The sequence below is a fragment of the Dipodomys merriami genome, unplaced genomic scaffold (assembly GCF_024711535.1).
Source record: "Dipodomys merriami isolate MVZ:Mamm:240054 unplaced genomic scaffold, mDipMer1.0.p SCAF_37, whole genome shotgun sequence".
Classification (NCBI taxonomy): Eukaryota; Metazoa; Chordata; class Mammalia; order Rodentia; family Heteromyidae; genus Dipodomys; species Dipodomys merriami.
Genome location: NW_027205270.1, coordinates 7819539 through 7840099, shown reverse-complemented (window position 1 = coordinate 7840099; position 20561 = coordinate 7819539). Strand labels below are relative to the sequence as shown.

Genomic DNA, 20561 nt, shown 5'->3' with positions numbered 1-20561 from the left:
TTTCTGAAAGATCTTTGCCTAAATCAAAATCACAAAGATTTGCCTATATATTTCCTTCTATCCTAATGTCAAAAACATGATGATCAATGAAGGAAAGAAATAAAAATGAATATATATTTTCTGGTGTAACCTATATTAGTTTCTAAATGAAAAAAAGAAAATCTAAAGGCTCAGAAGTAGATCAGAACTGAGAGAAGACTGATGCAAAAGAAATATCTTCCTATATGTTGGCCACAGTGAAGGCTAGCCAAGTATTTTTAGCAACACACAACACAACTAACATATTATTTACTTATCATGGATGTGTTTTACTAATTTATAAAACATAGTTCAAAATAATCTATTTAAATAGTTAATGAGAATTTGGAATTCAATTGTTAGGAACACAAGTTACTACAGTCCTATAGACCGAAGTTACAGAATAAAGACAACCATGATCAGTCTGACAGAGGAATATTAACTCTGTAGTTTATATGATGTTTTATGTGAATAGCTCATTTTAAAAGATTAAATTCAATATAATCTTTTGAGGATATAAGAACAATTCAAACAATCCAATCACACACTGAATTCAACTTTAAATGGAGGAAGAAACTTACTGGTACCTCCAGTGAAAAAGTATTCCCTCTCCCAAAAAGGAGAGAAAGATGGAGACATAAGAAACAGAAATATTCCTCAGTTATCCTTCAACAGAGAGTCTCTGGTATTGAATTTCTTATTTTTCTGCAACAGGGAAAGTACACACCACTGAAGGTGGCAGGTAACCATTTTCATTAAAAAAAAATAGCCCATAGCGAAATCTAAATCATTACGCCTTGAAATTATGAGAATCCCACATGTAGAGCTATATAATTTGATAGCTTAATGTTTATGCATCATCTAATCCAAGTCACATGAAAGGAATATAAAATAAATATGACTTGTATAGTTGAAGATTTGTTTAGCCATATATAGCTCATTAATTAACTGTTTTAATCAATAGGAAGAACTTAGATTTCTGTTTTAATGTGCTTATTAAAGTATCACCTCAGCCAGGTGCTGGTGGCTCATGCCTGTAATCCTAGATACTCAGGAAGCTCAGATCTGAGGATTGTGCTTCTAAGCTAGCCTGGACACAAAAGTCCATGAGACTCATATCCAATTAACCACACAAACTAGAAGTGGGGCTGTGGCCCAAAGTTGCAAAGAGCAAGCCTTGAACAGAAAAGCTCTGGGTCAACACTCAGGCTGATGAATGACAAAAAGAAGAAAAAATATATATATATATAGAGAGAGAGAGAGAGAGAAAGAGAGAAAGAAAGAAAGAGAGAAAGAAAGAAAGGAAGAAAGGAAGAGAGAGAGGAAGGAAGAAGAGAGAAAAGGAAGGAAGGAAGGAAGGAAGGAAGGAAGGAAGGAAGGAAGGAAGGAAGGAAGGAAGGAAGGAAGGAAAGAAGGAAGGGAGGGAGGGAGGGAGGAAGAAAGGAAGGAAGGAAGGAAGGAAGGAAAGAAATAGAAACAAAGAAAGTGTGAGAAAGAGAGAAAATATAACTAAGAAAGAAAGGTCTCTGTCATAGTGAGCAAGACAAGACAAGCTCAATAAAACAAAATACTCTACCATATGTGAAAGTTAGACCTAAAAGAGATACATTCTCATGGATGTGTGGATATATATGTGTGTGTGTGTGTGTGTGTGTGTGTGTGTGTGTGTGTGTGTGTGTGTGTGTGTGTGTGTGTGTGTGTGTGTGTGCATGTATATATATACAAATATATATGTATAGGTATGTATATATATATTTGGATGGTTTATCATAGAACATGTATATGAATATAGCTAAAGAATTAAAGAAGAATGGAAAATGAAAGCGGGAGAGTAACTTTGCAATATATTGCAAGTGTGAATAAGGGCAATATAGAGAAACTCAGTGACAGCAGATGCTCAGTTAGGAGTTGGGAAGAGAAGTGGATTTTCCATAAATAGGTACTAGCTGGAAGAGGTTAGGCTTGTGGGAAGGATAAAGCAGGTAGAAATAATTATTTGCAACTAAAGTAATAGAACAATGAAACCTGTTGGGGATGTTTCTGCAGGGAATGGAGGCAAGGAATGATAGAGTAGTTGAAACTGATCATAATACTGTGTGAACAGATGAGGAGATGTAACAATGAAGTCCACCATCCTCTCTTTTATTTTTTAAATACTAGAAACCTTAAAAAATGTATCACCTTTAGCTAATATTCTGTTTAGAACAGATATTGAAAACTATACAGTTTGAATGAATTCATGTTAGGCATTATGATAATGGTAGAGGTGTACAAAAGTGAAAAGATGGATATACTTATAAATTTCTTTCTCTTCTATAAACAAAGTGGTAACTCTAGAATTATACAAAACCTGCTCCTAGAAGCACATTAAGACAACCAGCTCTTCCAAGAAATTAAGGGATATTTCTTTATCCTTGCAGAGAATATAATGATGTTTAATAACTGTTTCAGGCTCTGTGAATTTAAGATGAATTTGGGTGACTAAATTTTACCAAATTCTCATTTAATCAAAACGAAGTAATGGGAGCATCAGGTCCCTTAGTCATTTTTTGATTCACTGTAACTTCTGGGTAAATAGCAGAACAAACTAAGAAACATGTTTCCACCAGGAGTTCATGGCTTTGGTAGTGATCAAAGGATCACTAAAAATATTTGCATTTACTAGAGATACATGAGAATTGCGTGAACCTAATTTTTATAATAAAAACACAAAATGAAACAAAATTAATTCATTCTGTCTCATCCTCCGAATGCATATGTTAAACGTTTCTACCTTTGACCTATAGGGAATACAATTATGTTTCTGTATTCCTGCTAATGTTTCTTGTCCTTCTTCCTGAAGAATAATTGTCCTGTTATTGCTGTGTACTCAGATTATACCTCTAAGTTAAAATAAGTAATAACTATTTTTATAGAAAGGCCTCTAAAATCAAACTCAATAAGGTGAAACTATCACAGTGTTTTTATAATGTGTCATAAGTATGTAATGAAAAGAGGTGATGAATTAATATTTATTAGAATTCACCTTAGAAAAAAAAGGTTACCTATAGGAAAATAAAAGTGCTTAATATTAAAATTTTAAAAAAACCCTGTTGCTTTAATATAAAACTGACTAGGTGTGATATATTTATAAATATTCTGATATTAGTATATTAAACTCTGGTATAATTTATAACTTTCTGATATAACTTAAGATAATATTCACAAGATCAATTTTGTATATTATATGAATATCAAGAATAACATAAGGAAACTGCCCTATCTGGAAGAAAACAACAAAAACCATGTCTACCTATTAAAAATAGATTAAGTACAAATACTGTAAAACTGCTACTTCAGAATTATTGGTAATTTTTTCTGGAAATATTTTTTGGATGAAAGACTTCAATTCCTATCACTTATGCTGTTGGATAAATATTTCATGGAGAATATTTTGAAAATACTTTATGAACCTCAACCAAAACTAAGGTGTATGAACAGATGTAGTCAATGTGCACATGTCACCTTACCCTAAGCAGATATTTAGCTTGATCAGTGAAAGCTTCCAGATGATCAGACCTTCTGTTGTCACCACATTAGTTTCCCAATAAAACATCTGAAAGTATAATCTATTTGAAATCAATAATAAGCTGAATCACTAATAAAGGAGCTTGGGTAATTATTTAAAGTCAACAGTGAAGTAAAATTAAAATACCTGGAGATATAATTAGCCTAACAAGCTCTTGCTTCCTATGTGTCAAAATAAACTAGTATTTATTCTCTAACATACAGTCTTAAAATATCCATTCCATCAATGAAGAAACGGAGGCAAGGTAACTAGTTTGAGCAGCCTTTACAGCAGCAAGAATTGCCTTGAGAACTACCATTCTTGAGAAACACCTAGACCTTTTAATGAAGGTACTTTTAAAACACAGTGGGTGAATATTTATGTCACATAACTTTAAATATATTCTTCTTTTCTGTGACTCAGATCTCAACTTCTATGTCTTGGAGTGTGGTGTTGGATGTGACAAAAAGGTTAAACAAACCCCTGAACTAGCTGATTTCTCTGTGACAAAATTCATCCCTCACTACAGTAGGTTGTCTGATCCTAACTAGTAGTATAGTCACTAGGACTCCATATTTAGCATAGAAACTTTTATGCATTCATCAGTATGTCAAGTATTACAGTAAATAAGAAGTCTCCTTGACACACCATGCTCCCTTCTCCATCTCTGCTTTGCCTGGGCTGTGGAATCAACAGCATGAAATTTCCACCCCCAGCATCTCTATACAAACTCCAACACTACTACTAAATACAATAATTTCCTGGTCCCCTTCCGAATTGTTCTGGTAATTTCTTGTTCTATCATTCTAGTACATAATCATATAGTATCTTGAAATGTTCATAAATATTTTCTCTTAATTATAATAATGCTCATACAATGCAGGCTTTGTTTTCACCAAATACTGTGTGAAACATGCCTAACCTTTAAAGAAAACCTATGAATCAGAGAGTACTGTGAGTCTCATTTTATAGATGAGAAAAAATATTTAAACAGTATGGAAGGGCACAGAACCCCTAAAGAGAAAAGCATGCATTCACAGTCCAAACTGTATCCACAGATCTCGTTCTTGGCCAATGTGAAATATGACCTCGTGCAAGTATCTGTTACCTTCAACTATACTGTAAGGTGAGGTTCAAGACTGTGTCTTCCACTTTTTTCTCCTTCTTCCCAGTACCTCATGCTACCTAGCACAGACTAGAACAGGTTTTGGGAGCTCTGAAGGAGGGAGGTATAAAACATGTGTTCAAAACAAGCCCTTACAGCAGTACAGAGATGTTCTATTGGCCTTTATTTGTATCATGCCTTCTTATATCTTCAGTCAACAAAATGTAAAAACCTCTAGAAATGAACACTTTCAAAGAAGCCAATCTGTATGTACAAATTAGTTTAATGGTTAGGGTGGAAAGCCGCTATTTAAACACACTAGTTTGTCATTATGCTTCCATTTAGTTAATTTTATTCACCTCTCTCAAAATATTGTGGTAAAATAGTATTTGATTTCTAGCTCTTTAATAACTATTTTTTCTACTAAGTGGAAGAATAACTATAAAAGAACTATTACAAGTGAATTCCTTTCTGTGGCGTAAGTACAGGACTAAAAGCTGGAACATGCACTCTCATTACTCTGTGCAGACAAACTGCAACTAACTAACTAAATAAATAATAAAGCAAACAAGCAAGCAACCTGGCTGTTTTCTTCCCCTGGTCACAATTGTGAAGTCCCACAAAGAAAGAGGAGAGAGGATGATAAGGAGGAAAAGCAGTTCCATGTAAATTAGGACAAAACTAACTTATTCCCATATAGAGTTCGCAACCTTCATTGTATTTCAAGGGAGAAAGGACACCACCGGACACCACCAACCATCACAAGCAACAACAATATCAACAACACATCTGCAAGTCTGCTATTAAGTACTTCAACCATTCAAAGATACGCAGGCTTGACCACAACTCTGCAGGAGGATATAAGTAACTGATAATTCAACTGACCTTCTGCCACATGGCAAGAGAATCAGCCAAGCCATTAATGGGCTTGCAATCCTACACAGAGAGTTAAAGGGGGAGAATTCTATCATCCCTAATATTGCACACTCCCCTATCACTGATGCAGATGATAACTGTGTCAGCACTTCATCAAACCTGCACTCTTTCACTTACGAAGGTGATTCTCTTCATCACAGCTCCTACTTTACATACTCATAAAATGTAAACCTGCATATTACACTACTAGCATATGATAATTAAAGAGAAAAGAACAAAAATCAATAATGTATAGTATTGCTTTTTACTGACTTCAATCGTAAATCTAATTTTTGCTCTGTGTATATGTATGTATATATATTTATATATTCATTGGGAACAAGACTCAGATCTTGTATAGAAATACTAATATCTGGGTTTTAGCACTTTCAGAAGGCTATAAACAGGAAAATAAAATAACCACTTTTACAGATTTACAGGGTCAGCTCCTTCTCATATAACAAATATACTAAACCAGCATTACTGTCCTGTTATGAATAAACTTTTTAACATCAGTAGTTGCAAAAGGAAGAGCTACCTAATGCATGCATGTGTGTGTAGATAGAAAGAGAGAGAGACAGACAGAGAGAGAGACAGAGAGAGAGAGAGAGAGAGAGAGAGAGAGAGAGAGAGAGAGAGAGAGAGAGAGAGAGAGAGAGAGAGAGAAAGGCATGTAAGCTAAAAATATCAATGCGAAATATCGCATTGTCTGGAAATAAGTGAAAATCTAAAAATGTACATTGCTAACAATGATCCCTGGAAGTAATTCAACTTTTTTTCTGAGTGTAAGCTATGGACAGATAGAAACACACAGCAAATCTGTCTTCAAACATCAAGATGAGGTGAAAGGTAAGGAGTCAGGGTATCTGTTAAAGCCTATGAGGCACCTAATTGCTATCAAAATGATATGTTTACAAGCCTGTAGGCTAACCATTCTGAGTGTCCTTTATAAGTTAACCCATGATGAACCAAAGTGTATCACTTCCACCCCTCTGCTTTCTATTTTTCCCAAATCAGTTTACCTTGGTGTTTTCTATGGTGAGTCAAACATCTCATAAATAATGCTGTGGTGCACAAGCATTAAAGTTTAGAGAGTTTCTGCCTCTTTAGTAGGTAGTGACAGGACCAAGGACACAGGTTCAATTCTCAGCTAAATATTAGGCGGGTGGTTTAAAAATGTCAATTTAAACAGGCCTAGGTGGGAATAAAAAAGAATGCAAGCTTACACTGCCAACACCCTTCCTCTCCCCTCCCTTCTTTCTCTCTTGTTCTCTTCCTCTCTTCTGTTTCCTTGTGGTTTCTCATGGAGACGACAATCACAGCAGAGAAAGCTGAATTACTGTGACACAAGCTGGGAATATGCAATTCCCAGAAAGAAAGATGGAAAAAAAAGAAAAGAAAAGAAAGGAAAAAAAAGAAAGAAGCTGCCGGTGAGGGAGGGGGTGCTGGCAACATGTCTAAGTGACAGCCCTCCCCGCCCCCACCCTCTACAGCACCAATCTATAGATTCCTCCTGCACCCTTTCCTTTCAGTTCCTGGTACTCCGTCCAACTTGACCCTTTATGCTCGTAATCGAGGGACCTGCAGGGCATCCGCTGTGCGAGAGCGTCTCTCTGGGTACACAAGCCCGATTTTCTGGCAGCCCCTGAATCCGGACAGTTGTAGCAGGCTAGGATGCTCTCTCACCCTCCCACCCAGGAAGGGGTAAAGCCAGAGAGGCGGGGATGAAAGGAAAGGGCTGCGAAGCTGAGCTGGCGAAGAGGGTTTGAAAGGAAGGCAGGAAGAAAGAAAGGGTGGGAAGGAAGTCGGGCTGGGAGAGAGGAAGAAAGGGATGAAAGAAAGGCTGGAAGGGAGAAAGGAGGGGAGAGGAGAGAGGGATGTTGGGAAGGATGCGGGAGGGAGCCTAGGGGAGCGGAGAGGGAGGGGAGGATGGAGAGGATGGAAGAGAGGGAGGGAGGGAGGGAGCGAGGGAGGGAGGCAGGCGAGGCTGGAGGATGCTCTGCCCCGGACTCACCTCGGTGGGTCGGTGGGAGTTTCTCTCCTCCTCTTTCTTGCTGATTTCCAGCCGCTGGAGTGCTAATCGGGGAAGAGACGGAAGAGGCAGCAGCTGGGGGACAAGGGCAGCTGCTGCTGCAGCCGCCTCTGGCCGAGGTGCGGTGCTGCCTGCTCTGCCTGCCCGCCCGCCCGGGTCTCCGCCTCACTCGGGGCTGGGTGCGAAGCCGCTCCCCCTCCCCCGCCCGCCCCGCGTCCTGCCCAGGCGCGCGAGCGGCAGCGGGTCTGGATCGCCGCTAGGGGAGGCGCTCAGTGCGCAGGCGCGGCCGCTCGCAGGCCGGCGCGTCCCCGCGGTCCTGCCGGCTGTGTGCTAGGCTAGCGGGGCCATGCAGGCCCTGGAAGGGGACAGGGGGAGGCGCGCGACCTGCAAGCGCCCAAGGGGCGGGGGGCCGAAGGGGCGGGGCCGGAGAGGCGTGGCCGGCTCCATGCTGCAGGTGGGGGGAAGGGAAGGCAGCGAAGAGGCACCGCCGAAGGGCGCAGGTGCTGTGTCCATGACAACCGCGTTACCCTCCCGGGCGGGGACCAGCATTTGCATCTCTGGATGCAGACAGGGCCTGATGGGAGGGTCTGGCTTCCAGAGTGGTCTGCTGGTGGCACCAGGATGGAGGCATCGCAGAGGATTATGAAAAGCAGGGTCAGGCCCTCAGAGCAGGGCAGGAGGGGCGCAGGCCACAAAGCTGCGATGCTAGTGACTGACAAGAGAGGAAGATCTGTTGGGACCTGGAGCTCCCCCAATGGGAAGGAGACTGGACTTTAAAAGAATCTGGAAGAAGATGAAAGTGTTCAGAATGAATGGAATATTTGCCTCTTGAACAAGCAAGCCTTTGTTGGATGCTGTCTCTGGAGGAAGGCATTGTGATTCTCTTATCTGGACCAGGCGTTCAGGCAATTTCAAGATATCCAAAATGTTCAAGAACCGAGTTTGTCCTCTCCGAGGCTAGCTTTTAGCCGGGGAACTTAAGAGTCAGGGCATGGGCCTTGCCAGACACAAACAATCAGGGCTTAAGAAGGATAGTAACAAGAGGTGCTCAGACCTAGAAATGATACAAAGCAATACAAATACAAACACATGCATCTTTGTTTTGCCATGGTGTCAAATGATAATTTTTGCTTCGTTTTCAATCAGAAATCAAAATTAAGTTGAAACAAACCCATCGACATTAGGAATGGCAGTGGGACCTGAGTTCGCAACACACTGTCTGTCTGGTGTCCTCCCCACAAAGCATAAATGCTTTTGTTTCTGCTCATATGTAAACAGCTTTCTCTCACTTGCACATATTTTAATGCTTTTTTCTCCATTTGGCTATGTAACTTTTTTGTATCTCAAGTTGACATCCACAGTTGTTGGGAAACTATGTCATATCATTTCCAAAACAAATCAGAAATTATCTTCTCTTCAGGTTATGAATTGAGAGCCTTTCCTATTTTCTATATCTTTCAATATCCCATATCCATATCCTTTTCAATACTATTCATTTTTTTTCCTTTTTCACCACAAGTTTCAAATTTTCTGGGGAATAATAGGCACTATCTACCAAATGTAAGCCTTAGAAAAATGTCCTTGCTCCACAAAGATGTTTCAGTACCACGGACAGTGACATTGTGCTGATCCTCCCATCAAACATTTACCTTAGATGCAGCCTATAGAAACTGATCTCAAAAAAAGTTACAGTCCATTTATCTACTGCGGAGCATCTGGGTTGGTTCCATACCTTAGCTATCGTAAATAATGCTGTGATAAATATAGTTGTGTTGGTAGCTTTAGTATAGCCTTTTTGTGATCGTTTGGGTAAATGCCCAAAAGTAGGATTGCTGGATGATTTGGGAGCTCTAAGTGGAGTCTTTTGAGGAACCTCTATACTGCTTTCCAAATTGATTGAACAAGTTTGGATCAAGAAAATGTGATATAGATATACAATGGAATTCTATGTCTTCATCAGAAAGAATGACATTGCCCCATTTGCTCAGAAATGGAAAGACTTGGAAAAAATTATATTAAGTAAGCCAGGCCAAAATAAACATAGGTTCCATGGTTTCCCTTATTTTCAATAACTAGTTTAAGTCGAGAACAAGCAGACAAAGTCAAAAGCTATGTACATATGACCATATAACATGATGTTAAGTGAAATGAACCCCAAAATAGGGACACAATTGTTTTTTCCTATTTCTTTTAATGTATTTAAAATGTACTTTGTGATTTTTTGTTTCTCTTGTACCTTCTTCCTCCATGGTATAACCCCTGTTTTCACTGTATTTGACATCAATGCCCTGCATCTTGTATATATATATATATTTTAAATTTGGGGTTGGGAAGGGAAATAATGAAATGCTGTAACAACGATACAGGATGACCCATTGTAACAATGAGATGTACAAGACACTGTGTAGAAAACGAAATTTACAACTTTGGGGGGAGGGGGGAGTTGGGAAAGTGGGGAGGGGAGGGATGGTAGGGGAAAAACAAAGGAGGATGTACCAATGCTCCATAGGAAATATGCTAATTATTCATGTAACTATGTACACTATTTTTACAATAAAAAACATAAAGTTACAGTCCTTGCTTAAAAATAAATAAATGCAGAGAGCCAAATATTTGTGTCAAAGATAGGATCAGAGTTGCAAAAGGAAATATCTCATGGAAATAGGAAGTAGGCCTTTAGCTAGATATAAAGAAAGCATTGGAAAGATTTAGCTAGGCATTGCAAAAAAAACTAAAGTGGATAAATGGGGATAGTTTAGCCTTAAAAGTGCTCTGTAAAAAGAGACTTCATATTGAGACTACAGAACACACTCCTGGAAGCAGAGGACATCATTAAATGTTCCAGGATTGTAGAAAGGGCAGAGGAGACCGAGCAAAATGAAGTAAATCACTCAAAGCACTGACATCTTTTTGTTGTTATTACTGTGATTTTTCATTCCATAGTCTTATTGGAATGGATGAACTGAAAAATAAATGCCAAGGTGTAATCAGAAAAGTCCATGTCTTTTAATTTAAGATAAAGAGGTGACACTGATCAAGAAACATTGTAAACAAAATAATATGTTGAATTAAAACATCATTATTCAACTAAAGAATTTTTTTAATTTTAATTTTAATTTTTTGTGAACATACTGTACAGTGGGGTTACAATTACATGGGCAAGATAATGAGTACATTTCTTATCAAGCATTGCAGCTTCCTCCTTTGTTTACCCTTCACATCCCTTCCCAGCCTCCCTAAAGAATTTTTTAAAAGTTAAAATGGTTAGTGTATAGCTTTTAAAATTATGTTAATCATGCCTACACTTATAAGTTTTAATTGAGTATTTTTGAATTAACAGTATTGTGTTAAAATGGTGAATGGACTGTATGTAATTTTGCTACAATTTAAATTGCAGTAGTACAACACTTAGATTTTTAGTAAAGATTGTTCAAACTAATACTAACATTCTAAGATAAAAATTTCCCCCAAAATGTATTAATTAACAAAATTTTTTCTAGAATTTATACTTGTAAATGTCAGGTTTGCATATTTTGAGACCCTCGTTCAGTTTGGAAAGTTGAGAAATTTCTCTGTGAAGTTCTCCTGAGCAATCTCACTGTTTAATAGAAAAGTTTTAAGCTCACAACAAAACTGAGTGTAAAAGAATGTATAATTTATCCCTCCAACTCTAAAATCTCTCCCACTATCAAATGATTCCAGGGAAATATTGTATTTGTCACAATAGAAGAACCTATATTCATACATCATCATCACCAAAACCCATAATTTAGAGTTCCATCCTATTTGGCTGTTTGCAGATTTTTGGAAATATTGTATCATGTATCCACCCCTGCAGTAACACACAGAATTCTCTGCTAGTCATCAATTTCTCTAGTAACCCCTAGCTATGGTTTGTCTTTATACTGTTTTTTTTGCCTTACCAAAATGTCATGTAGTTGGAACCCTGCAATATGTTGCTTTTACAGCTCTTTCTTTCATGTATAAATATGCACACAGCCAGACACCCTATATCCTCGCTACTTGGGGGAACTGATATGACAATTCTTGGTTTGGAAACCATGGGACCTATGTTTCTTTGGGCCTGGCTTACTTCACCTAATAGGGTTTTTTCCAAGCCTTTCCATTTCCTAACAAATGGCGTGGTTTCATTCTTTCTGATGGAGGCATAGAATTCCATTGTGTATATATAGACCACATTTTCTTGATCCATTCATCTACTTAGGGGCATCTGGGTTGGTTCCATATTTTAGCTATGGAGAATAATGCTGATAAACATAGTTGTGCTGGTAGCTTTAGTCTGGCCTTGTTTGTAATCATTTGGGTAAATGCCCAAAAGTGGGATTGCTGGGTCATAGAGAAGATCTATGTGGAGTCTTTTGAGGAATCTCCATACTGCTTTCCAAAGTGGTTGTACAAGTTTACACTCCCACCAACAATCCTAATCTTCAATAAGGGAGCTTAAGAAATAGAATGGAAGAAATGCTTCATTCTTTGTATGTACTACTTGAACTATTAAAATTTAAATGTTCTTGGTATAAAATTCTTGTTTTCAATCTAGAATTTCTGCCAGAGGTCTAGCAACTCTATTTTTTTGTCAAGCAAAATTATTAGTTTTCTTGGTAATTCTTTGTGGAGTGTAGAATATGCTTATAAATGTGCATAATGCTTATAAGCAATTATAATGGGTATTTTATGTTAGTAAGTAGAATATATCGCTTTCTTTTCCACATTGAAACACTTCACCTACATTATTATGTAAGTAGAATGTGTTTGTTAGGAAAAATAGTGGATTCACAAAGATTTTCACATGCCAATCCACTAAACTTGTGCATTTGTTGCTACATGTCAAAGGGAATTTTACAGATCTGATTAAGACTACAGAATTTGAGAGAATGAGATCATACTGGATTATCAACATAAGATCAGTGAAATCCTCCTATGTGCTCCTAAAACTGGAGAACCATTCTCTGGTGAGAGTCAGATAGATTCAAAATGTGACAGCACTTGACTGACAAGCCAGGGAGGAGGGCAGCCTCTAGACACTGACAATACAGTCTAAGAAGCAACAGAAAGGAAACAGGGGAAATCCTTCCTTATCTCCATATACAAATGAATTCTACCGCCAACCTCAAAGAATCTGAAAATAAATTGTTCACATCTATGAAAAAAAATGTAGTCCTAAGAACACCTTAAAATGACCCTCAAGAGACTCTAAGCAGAGAAATTAGGCTATCCCAGTAGACTTCTTAAGAGGAGATTTGTGAGGCAATGAATCTGGGCTGCTTTAAGCACCAAATACATGGTAATTTGTTACAGCAGCAAAAAAGAAAAAAAAAAGCTGATTCATAGATAGTCTTTGTCAATTACTTTGCATCTTAATTGGATGTCACATGTGAGTGTATCTTTCAAATTCCATCTTTAATATATTCTAGTGTACAATATTTAGAAGTTTGGTCAAGATTTTTAGTATCTAGGGAACTCAGTTTCCTAATCTGTAAAATGGAGAAAATTTTAATTAAAGAAAACACTTATTAAATTTTAGCACAGGGCTGTCAATAAATGTACATTATATAGTTCATTTAATTAATAATTCCAATATGAATAAATAAATTAAACTTACTCCAATTTTTAGACCACTTAGGTCTGTTTGTCATCTTTTATTCTTAATGTTTTAGGAAGAAACAGTATCACGTGCCTTCTCACATTAAATGTGTCATTCTCACTTTCAGTTCCCTTGTTAAGCTACTTTTACTTTATGAAAGAGTTGGGTCTGATATTTAATGTATTTAAGTTTTGTGTCACTATATTCTCAATCATCACCCAAGACCATCTTTTCCCCCAAATTCTTCTCTAAAAAGGAAGCATTTCAAAAGCAATTTCAATTTTAACTCGTTTAATTTATTTGTCTTTCCTAACTTAAATTGCTTTGAACAAAAGAGAAATTTTAGCTTATATAACCAGGGAAGAGTAAGATACACCTAGATGAGGTGAAGCCAGATTAAAAGCTGTCACCACAAATATGAATCATAACAAAAGCTCCTGTTGACATTTCTGAGGCCTTATGTTCATATCCAAAACTTTAATGTGATGAGAAGAGTGCACACTTTCTCATACATCAGCTCCTATCCCCACATGAAGGAGGAAGCAGTAGTTATGAAAGGACACCAAGGAAACACATGAGAAATCATACTAAATAAACCAAAATTACAGCTGCCCACTCCATCATAGTGAAGTATTTTAGAGGCGATTTCCATAACAGAATTTTTATGTGCTGGGTCAAGTGCATTTTACAGGTTTCTTTCATGAGCACACAGGAAATGATTTTATCCAAAAAGGTTATTTCACCCTACTTATCTGATCAGGGAGACTCACTCATGAAGTATCTCTTTGAATCAGAGTTGTAAGGAACAGGCTTTGATAAAAGTTACCTTGGTCTTCACAGTACTCCACTGACTTTGAAATTCTCATAGCTTATTAATCAGTCTATCTACTCTTCCTTAATTTAAAAAATCAATCTGGTCCCCCTCATTTTTACATTTCATCAAAAATATATAACTTTAGAATTCTAAAGGATTTAAATAGTCCTTTCCTAACTATCTTCCTCATATTGTAGATGGAGAAGCTGAGATTTATGGGGTTTCCTCCCATAATAAAACAGCTAGTTAATGGCTGTGGGTAATTTGTGACCCTGGTACTATTGAAGTAACAACCCTCAGATGTAAGAGGGTTTGTATGATGGCTTCATTTTATGTGATTCATTGTCTGGGAGCCCAGCTACCTAACCAGGCTCTACAAGTATCTAGAAACTAATTAATCACCATTACAGATTAAAAATAAAGCAATCAATTGATCTATTTTAGGAGTGGGCTGGGTATTGGACCAAAACAAGTTGTATGGTCCATATAATTAATTACAAGGTATTTCAAACGAACAAAATTATTCTGTGCCCCCAATCTGAAATATTCAGTAAAGGGTCTTGACTCCCACAAGCAAAAAAGAGTTGAAACAGAATTCCTGACTTGTATTTTATAGTATTCCTTCTATTATATTTTCTTTCCAAATATGATTTTATTATGCCTAGTAGAATATGTACCACTATTAGGGATTATATTAAGTGTTATATATATATATATATATATATATATATATAAATTTATGAAGTGATTATTAATACCATCCACAGTTTTAAAATGATAATTTGAAACATATTGTGTGTAATCAATGCTGGCCTTGAATCAAGCACAGGTTTGACATATGGTGGAGGTGGGTTTCAAACCTGTGTAGTCTGGTTCCAGTTCACATTGCTCTTTCCAGGAATTTATGACTTTCCTTTTGATGGAAAAGTGACTCCTTCAATCAATCAAAACAGTCAGTTTTTTTTTTTAGACTTTATTGTCAAGGTCATGAATGGAGGAGTTATAGTCACATACGTAATATAATGAGTACTTCTCTTGTCCAACTTGTTACCCCCTTCCTTATTTGTCTCCCACTTTCCCTCCCCAAGTTCATTTCCTATATATTGTCTTGTGAGTATTACTGTTGCATTGGTTCACCCTTCTTCCTTTGTCTCACTAATTTGTTGTTCCCCTTTCCTTCCCTAATTCAGATAAAAGTCTATTCTAGGGTGACAAAATCAAATAAAGTGGCAACGGGATAAGGGGAAAAAGAAAAAAAACACACAAAAGTAAAAAGAAATCACATAGTACATTAAAATGACAACAAAGAAAGCCCACTTGCTTCCATGTCTTGGGTTCAGTTTGCTTAGCATTATCTTATATGGTCATATGTGCATAGCTGTTGAGCTATTCGCCTCATCTTCCAGGATTATGCTTCACATATACTAATTATCACATATGAAGGAAACCATGGGATCTATGTTTCTTTGGTTCTGGCTTACTTAACGTAGTATGATTTTTCCATGTCTTTCCAGTTCTTAATTAATTAGACTTTGAAATTTAGTTCTTCTTACCTGTAACACATACATCAGAATGCTTTGTAAACAAGTTTCAGAAGTTTGCAAAAGTATATTTATCCATCATAATTTAATCTATCTATAACTCCATATATATGTTACAGGTATAGAAATAATATAATTATATATATATGGAGACACATATTTCTCTTTCTGTAATATTTTGTTTAATAAAGTTCTTTTCTAATTAAGAAAATAAAAAGGGCATTGGACAAGCCAAACACAAATTTTACAAATTGTATTTTTAGTGTCTGTTTGTATTATATGTATTTTGATATTTTTTTTCTGAAGTCTAAACCTGAAGCTGGTTAAGAACAAATATTCAAAAGTGTTGGTACATTGGCTCATCTGTCCATTCAAGAGACTTTTAACATTTGCTTCTTGGGTGACAGTCAAAATTCTCAGTGCTTATTATTTTGAAGAAAGACATGATTTATCCCATCAATAATCTCATAGTTTGTTGAGGCAAACTGACAGCTGAAAAGATAAATGCAATATAAAGTAATTGGAGCTTACAGAAAACATTGTTTGTGGCTTGTCCAGTATCTATGCTAAGTATTCTTATTGTAACTGCTGTGAACCTCTCCATCATGCAATCTACCTGCTTCAGGCTGAGGTTAATGTCAACTCTGGCTCTAAGACAGGGTGTTAGCTAAGGAGAAATCCATGACTCTTGTCATAGTCATTGGTTTAGAAATTGAGGCCTCAGGTCCTTTCATATTTCATTTCCTGCCCATGGAGTTTGCTACAGCATTGACACACGGTGACATTTGGGCACATGCTACCAAAAGAGAGACTCCGATAACTTTTGAGAAATGATTTTTTTAAAGAGTTTATATAAAAACAGTAGTCTATTTTCTCTGGAGCTGCACAGTATATGGTTTTGGCTCAAAGAAATCACACAGTACAGATCCAGGAAGGAAAAAACAAGCAACTACAGAGAGTTGAGAAAATAGCTCTTCATTTAAGGTACAAGATATAGTGAATCCAAGATTAGCAATTCCAGGAAGCATCTCTTAGTGCCAGGACAGCAACCACTGAAGGAGGGGGAGATGCTACCAAGGATGGACCCTCTGAGTTCTTCCTGTCACAAGGGAAAGGGATGCCACTGCTGAAAATATGGTCATTGAAGAAGTATTTCTTTCTTTCTTTCTTTCTTTCTTTCTTTCTTTCTTTCTTTCTTTCTTTCTTCCTTTCTTTTCTTTCTTTCTTTCTTTCTTTCTTTCTTTCTTTCCTTTCTTTCTTTCTTTCTTTCTTTCTTTCTTTCTTTCTTTCTTTCTTTCTTTCTTTCCTTTCTTTCTTTCTTTCTTTCTTTCTTTCTTTCTTTCTTTCTTTCTTTCTTTCTTTCTTTCTTCCTTCCTTCCTTCCTTCCTTCCTTTCTCTCTTTGTCTCTCTCTCTATATATATATATATACTTCTATAACTTTTATAAAGGGAGAGATACAATGATGTGATAATTCAGTCTTTCTTCGTCCTACTCTCTCATATTTCCTCAGTGCCTCTTGTGGATACAAAATAAGAAATCAGCTGTAACTAGAATTGGAAATTTTTGGAATATATTCTACCCAAACTCTCCTTAAAGAGAAAAGTAAAATAAAATGTAAACAATAAGAATAAATCAATAAAAGATGGAAAACAGAATGGAAGACTGGGCAGCTAATGAATACATTTAAACCTTTGTCTATGTAGCGTTCACATATTCCTATGTAACTACTCTTAAATGGTAACATAACAATTGTTAACAGGGAAATAAAATGATTTTTCTCCTTTTCAGGATGGAGCTACTTTTTTGCATTGGTGAAAGATACTTGCTTTCAAAAATGGAAAATACCAAATCTTACCAATTTTATATACACACCTATGATATTTTATTCATCTGATTATTTTAGCCTTTGTTCAATTATAAATTTAACGACTCTAATTATACTTTTGGTATAGGAAAAACAAAGAAAACAATGTCTATAAATTATAGTGCTATGATATAGATCTCATCTATAAATAACTTTTGACATCTACAATCCATTCTGTATTTTTTACCATAGCCTCTTTTATAATTAAGATGGTACATGCTTGTTGGAGATGAGCCAGATCTTCTTACTGAAGATATTTTTATTTGCTTATTTGTTTTGTTTATTTTGTTTCCAATACTAGGGCTTAAATTCAGGGCCTCAGTGCTATTCCTTTGATTTTTTTCTCTCTCGCTCTTTTGTTTTTAATTGTGAAAATACCATATAGAGGGGTTACAATTACATGGACAAGGTAATGAGTACATTTTTTATCAAGCTTTGTTGCCTCCTCCGTTTCCCCTTCCCATCCCTTCCCATCTCCCTCACCCTGTGACCCCCTTCCTCCCCTCATGCTCCCCTTTCTCCCCTTCCCCACCCCCCCAGCCAAAGTTGTAAAGTTCATTTTCAACATAATGCATAATATCATGTACATCTCATTGTTGCAATAGGTCCACCTGTATCCCTATTTAAAGAATTTGTTTTTTCCCTTCCCCTCCACAAATTATACCAACATCAAATACAGTGAAAACAGGGGTTATACCGTGGGGGAGGGACATACAAACCAACAAAGAAATCATCTTATAAATAGGTTAGAAACAATCGCAAGAAAGAAAATAAAAATATTTGAATCCTTTCATTTTTAACTCAAGACTTGCACTGTACCACACAATCCACAGTTCAACTTCCAGCTTTTTGCTGGTTTATTGGAGATAAGAAGTTCTTCTGCCCAGGCTAGTTTCATTATGGTTCTCAGATCTAAGCCTCCTAAGTAGCAAGGATTATGGTGATAAGCTATCAGCACTGGCTTATTGTTGAATGTTTTAATCCTTAATTGAACTATCTCTTTATGTTGTCTAGATTCCATTGTTTCCCATTAAACATTAATGGCTGACCAGTAACTTCCTTAGTTCTAGACCTAATTCTCTCTGTCATAAATGGCAGTTCAACTTTGACTTGATAATCAAGTCAGTTACCCAGACATCAGTTTTCTGTTGGCTCACTTAAACAAAAAGCCCTAAATGGCCACATAGCCAACTCAACTTCCATTTCAATGCAATAATAATGCCTCCATTACATCATTATTCACTATGAGAATAAATTCTCTCAACTAACAGAGTCAAAGTAGTGAGAATAGTAGGAAAATAGTAGTTAATCTCTCTTCTTATTCAATGGTTTAAGAGCAAAATATCATTTGTGATGTTTGGTAAAATGTGATAACCACATCTATATGGAAACATCTCAATTGGTTTAATGTAATTTGCTAACTAGAGTTTTTTCTAAAAATTCTTCAAGGGAAGATCTCATGTTTCTGTCAAAGTTATTTGTTCTAAGGTGCTTCTAATGCCAGTATATGGTGAGATCAGTGAATTGCATGATACCATTGATTCATGACTTTTACATTGTAATAAAACCTTAAATCAATATTATCTGAGATACATTGATGCTGAATAAGTTACTCCAAAATCTCCTAGTGGGTGACAAAAAAGCACTGGGAACAGGAAAGCCAATGTACTGTCTAGAATAGCACATAATTCCTGTGAACACAAAATCATTTGGAACAAATCCATAGCCATTAAGCTGACATCAGGTAGTTGGCTTCTCTCCGCAAGGGAGTATGGCATATTAGGCTCCACCATTGAGCTTGAATGTGGATTTCTGTACACCCAACAAGGACAGTAATAAGAGGGCTTTGGCAAGGAAAAGTCCGTATTATTGAGCCTTTTAAGATTTTCCACATAATGCATTATGGTACATGTGGACCATCTACCACATTATACATTATTACCTTGATCAATGACTAACCAGGTTAGGAAATTGCCTTCCTGAAAATATCTATTGTCCAGGTTAATATGTGCACTCTTTTCTCTAGTCCATAAACTTTCTTATTTGGCTTATGCCATCATTTCCACCAAAATCAAGGAGACAATGTCAAAGATGACCTCTTCTCTGTCATTCCTATACAATAAAAGATTCTTTTATTAGCTTCAGTAAGTATTACTTCATAAGCAATCTCATTACATTATTTATCTATCTGTATCTACTTCCTCAATCAAAAAGTATAGGGGATTGTGGTAATTCCCATCTGAATTGAGTAAGTGTAAAGTAGTAGTAGATAATAACCAAATTGCAAATAATAAATAAATCCTTGACATTTCTACTTCCTTAAATTGTGTAGCCTTTCCACAATAATATGCCAAAAATGGTGTCAACATCAGTGAATGTAAGCTGCATTAGAGTTTGATGCTGGGTTAATTATTGACCTCCTCAACAATTTTATGTTTTAAATACAAGATGTTTGTTACAAAAATTTTTGGAATGTATTTCCATAGATATGTCTTCAAAGTTAAGGTAAAGGTCAAGAGCAGTGGCTCATGACTCTAATCCTAGCTACTCAGGAGGCTGGGATCTCAGGTTCGTGGTTCAAAGCCAGACTGGGCAAGAAAAATCCACGAGACTCTTAGCTACAATAAACCACCAGAAAACTGGAAGTGGTGCTGTGGCTCAAATGGTAAAGTGCCAGCCTTGAGCTGAAAAGCTGAGGGTCAGAGCCCAGGCCCAAAGTTCAAGCCCACTGCTGACCAAAAAAATAAGGTAATATGAATAAAAATATAAATAATCCATCTTTTGGGGATATATTTCCCAAGACTGGGGATATATTATCCAAGATTTGCACTTTTTTTTTTTTGGTCGGTCATGGGGCTTGAACTCTGGGCCTGGGCACTGTCCCTCAGCTCTTCAGCTCAAGGCGAGCGCTCTACCACTTGAGCTACAGCGCCACTTCCGGTTTTCTAGTGGTTTATTGGAGATAGGAGTCTCATGGTCTTTCCTGCCCGGGCTGGCTTTGAACCGTGATTCTCAGATCTCGGCCTCCTGAGTAGCTAGGATTACAGGCGTGAGCCACCCGCGCCCGGCTTGCACTTTTATCTCAGTTGTATCTGAAATTTCAGAATAGGTTCGAATGA

At 36.9% G+C, this 20561-nt stretch overlaps 1 protein-coding gene across 3 annotated transcripts in view; it reads right to left on the bottom strand.

Annotated features, from left to right (window-relative positions):
• Positions 1 to 7782, bottom strand: part of Ctnna2 (catenin alpha 2) — a 1104669-nt gene extending 1096887 nt beyond the window's left edge. The window contains exon 1 of one of the 3 annotated variants that reach the window (XM_069989104.1): positions 7600 to 7782. The gene's annotated coding sequence lies outside the window, so the exon portion shown is untranslated. The remainder of the gene's footprint in view (positions 1 to 7599) is intronic. The other 2 variants (XM_069989103.1, XM_069989105.1) reach the window with 2 other exon arrangements.
• Between the last annotated feature and the right edge of the window lie 12779 nt (positions 7783 to 20561).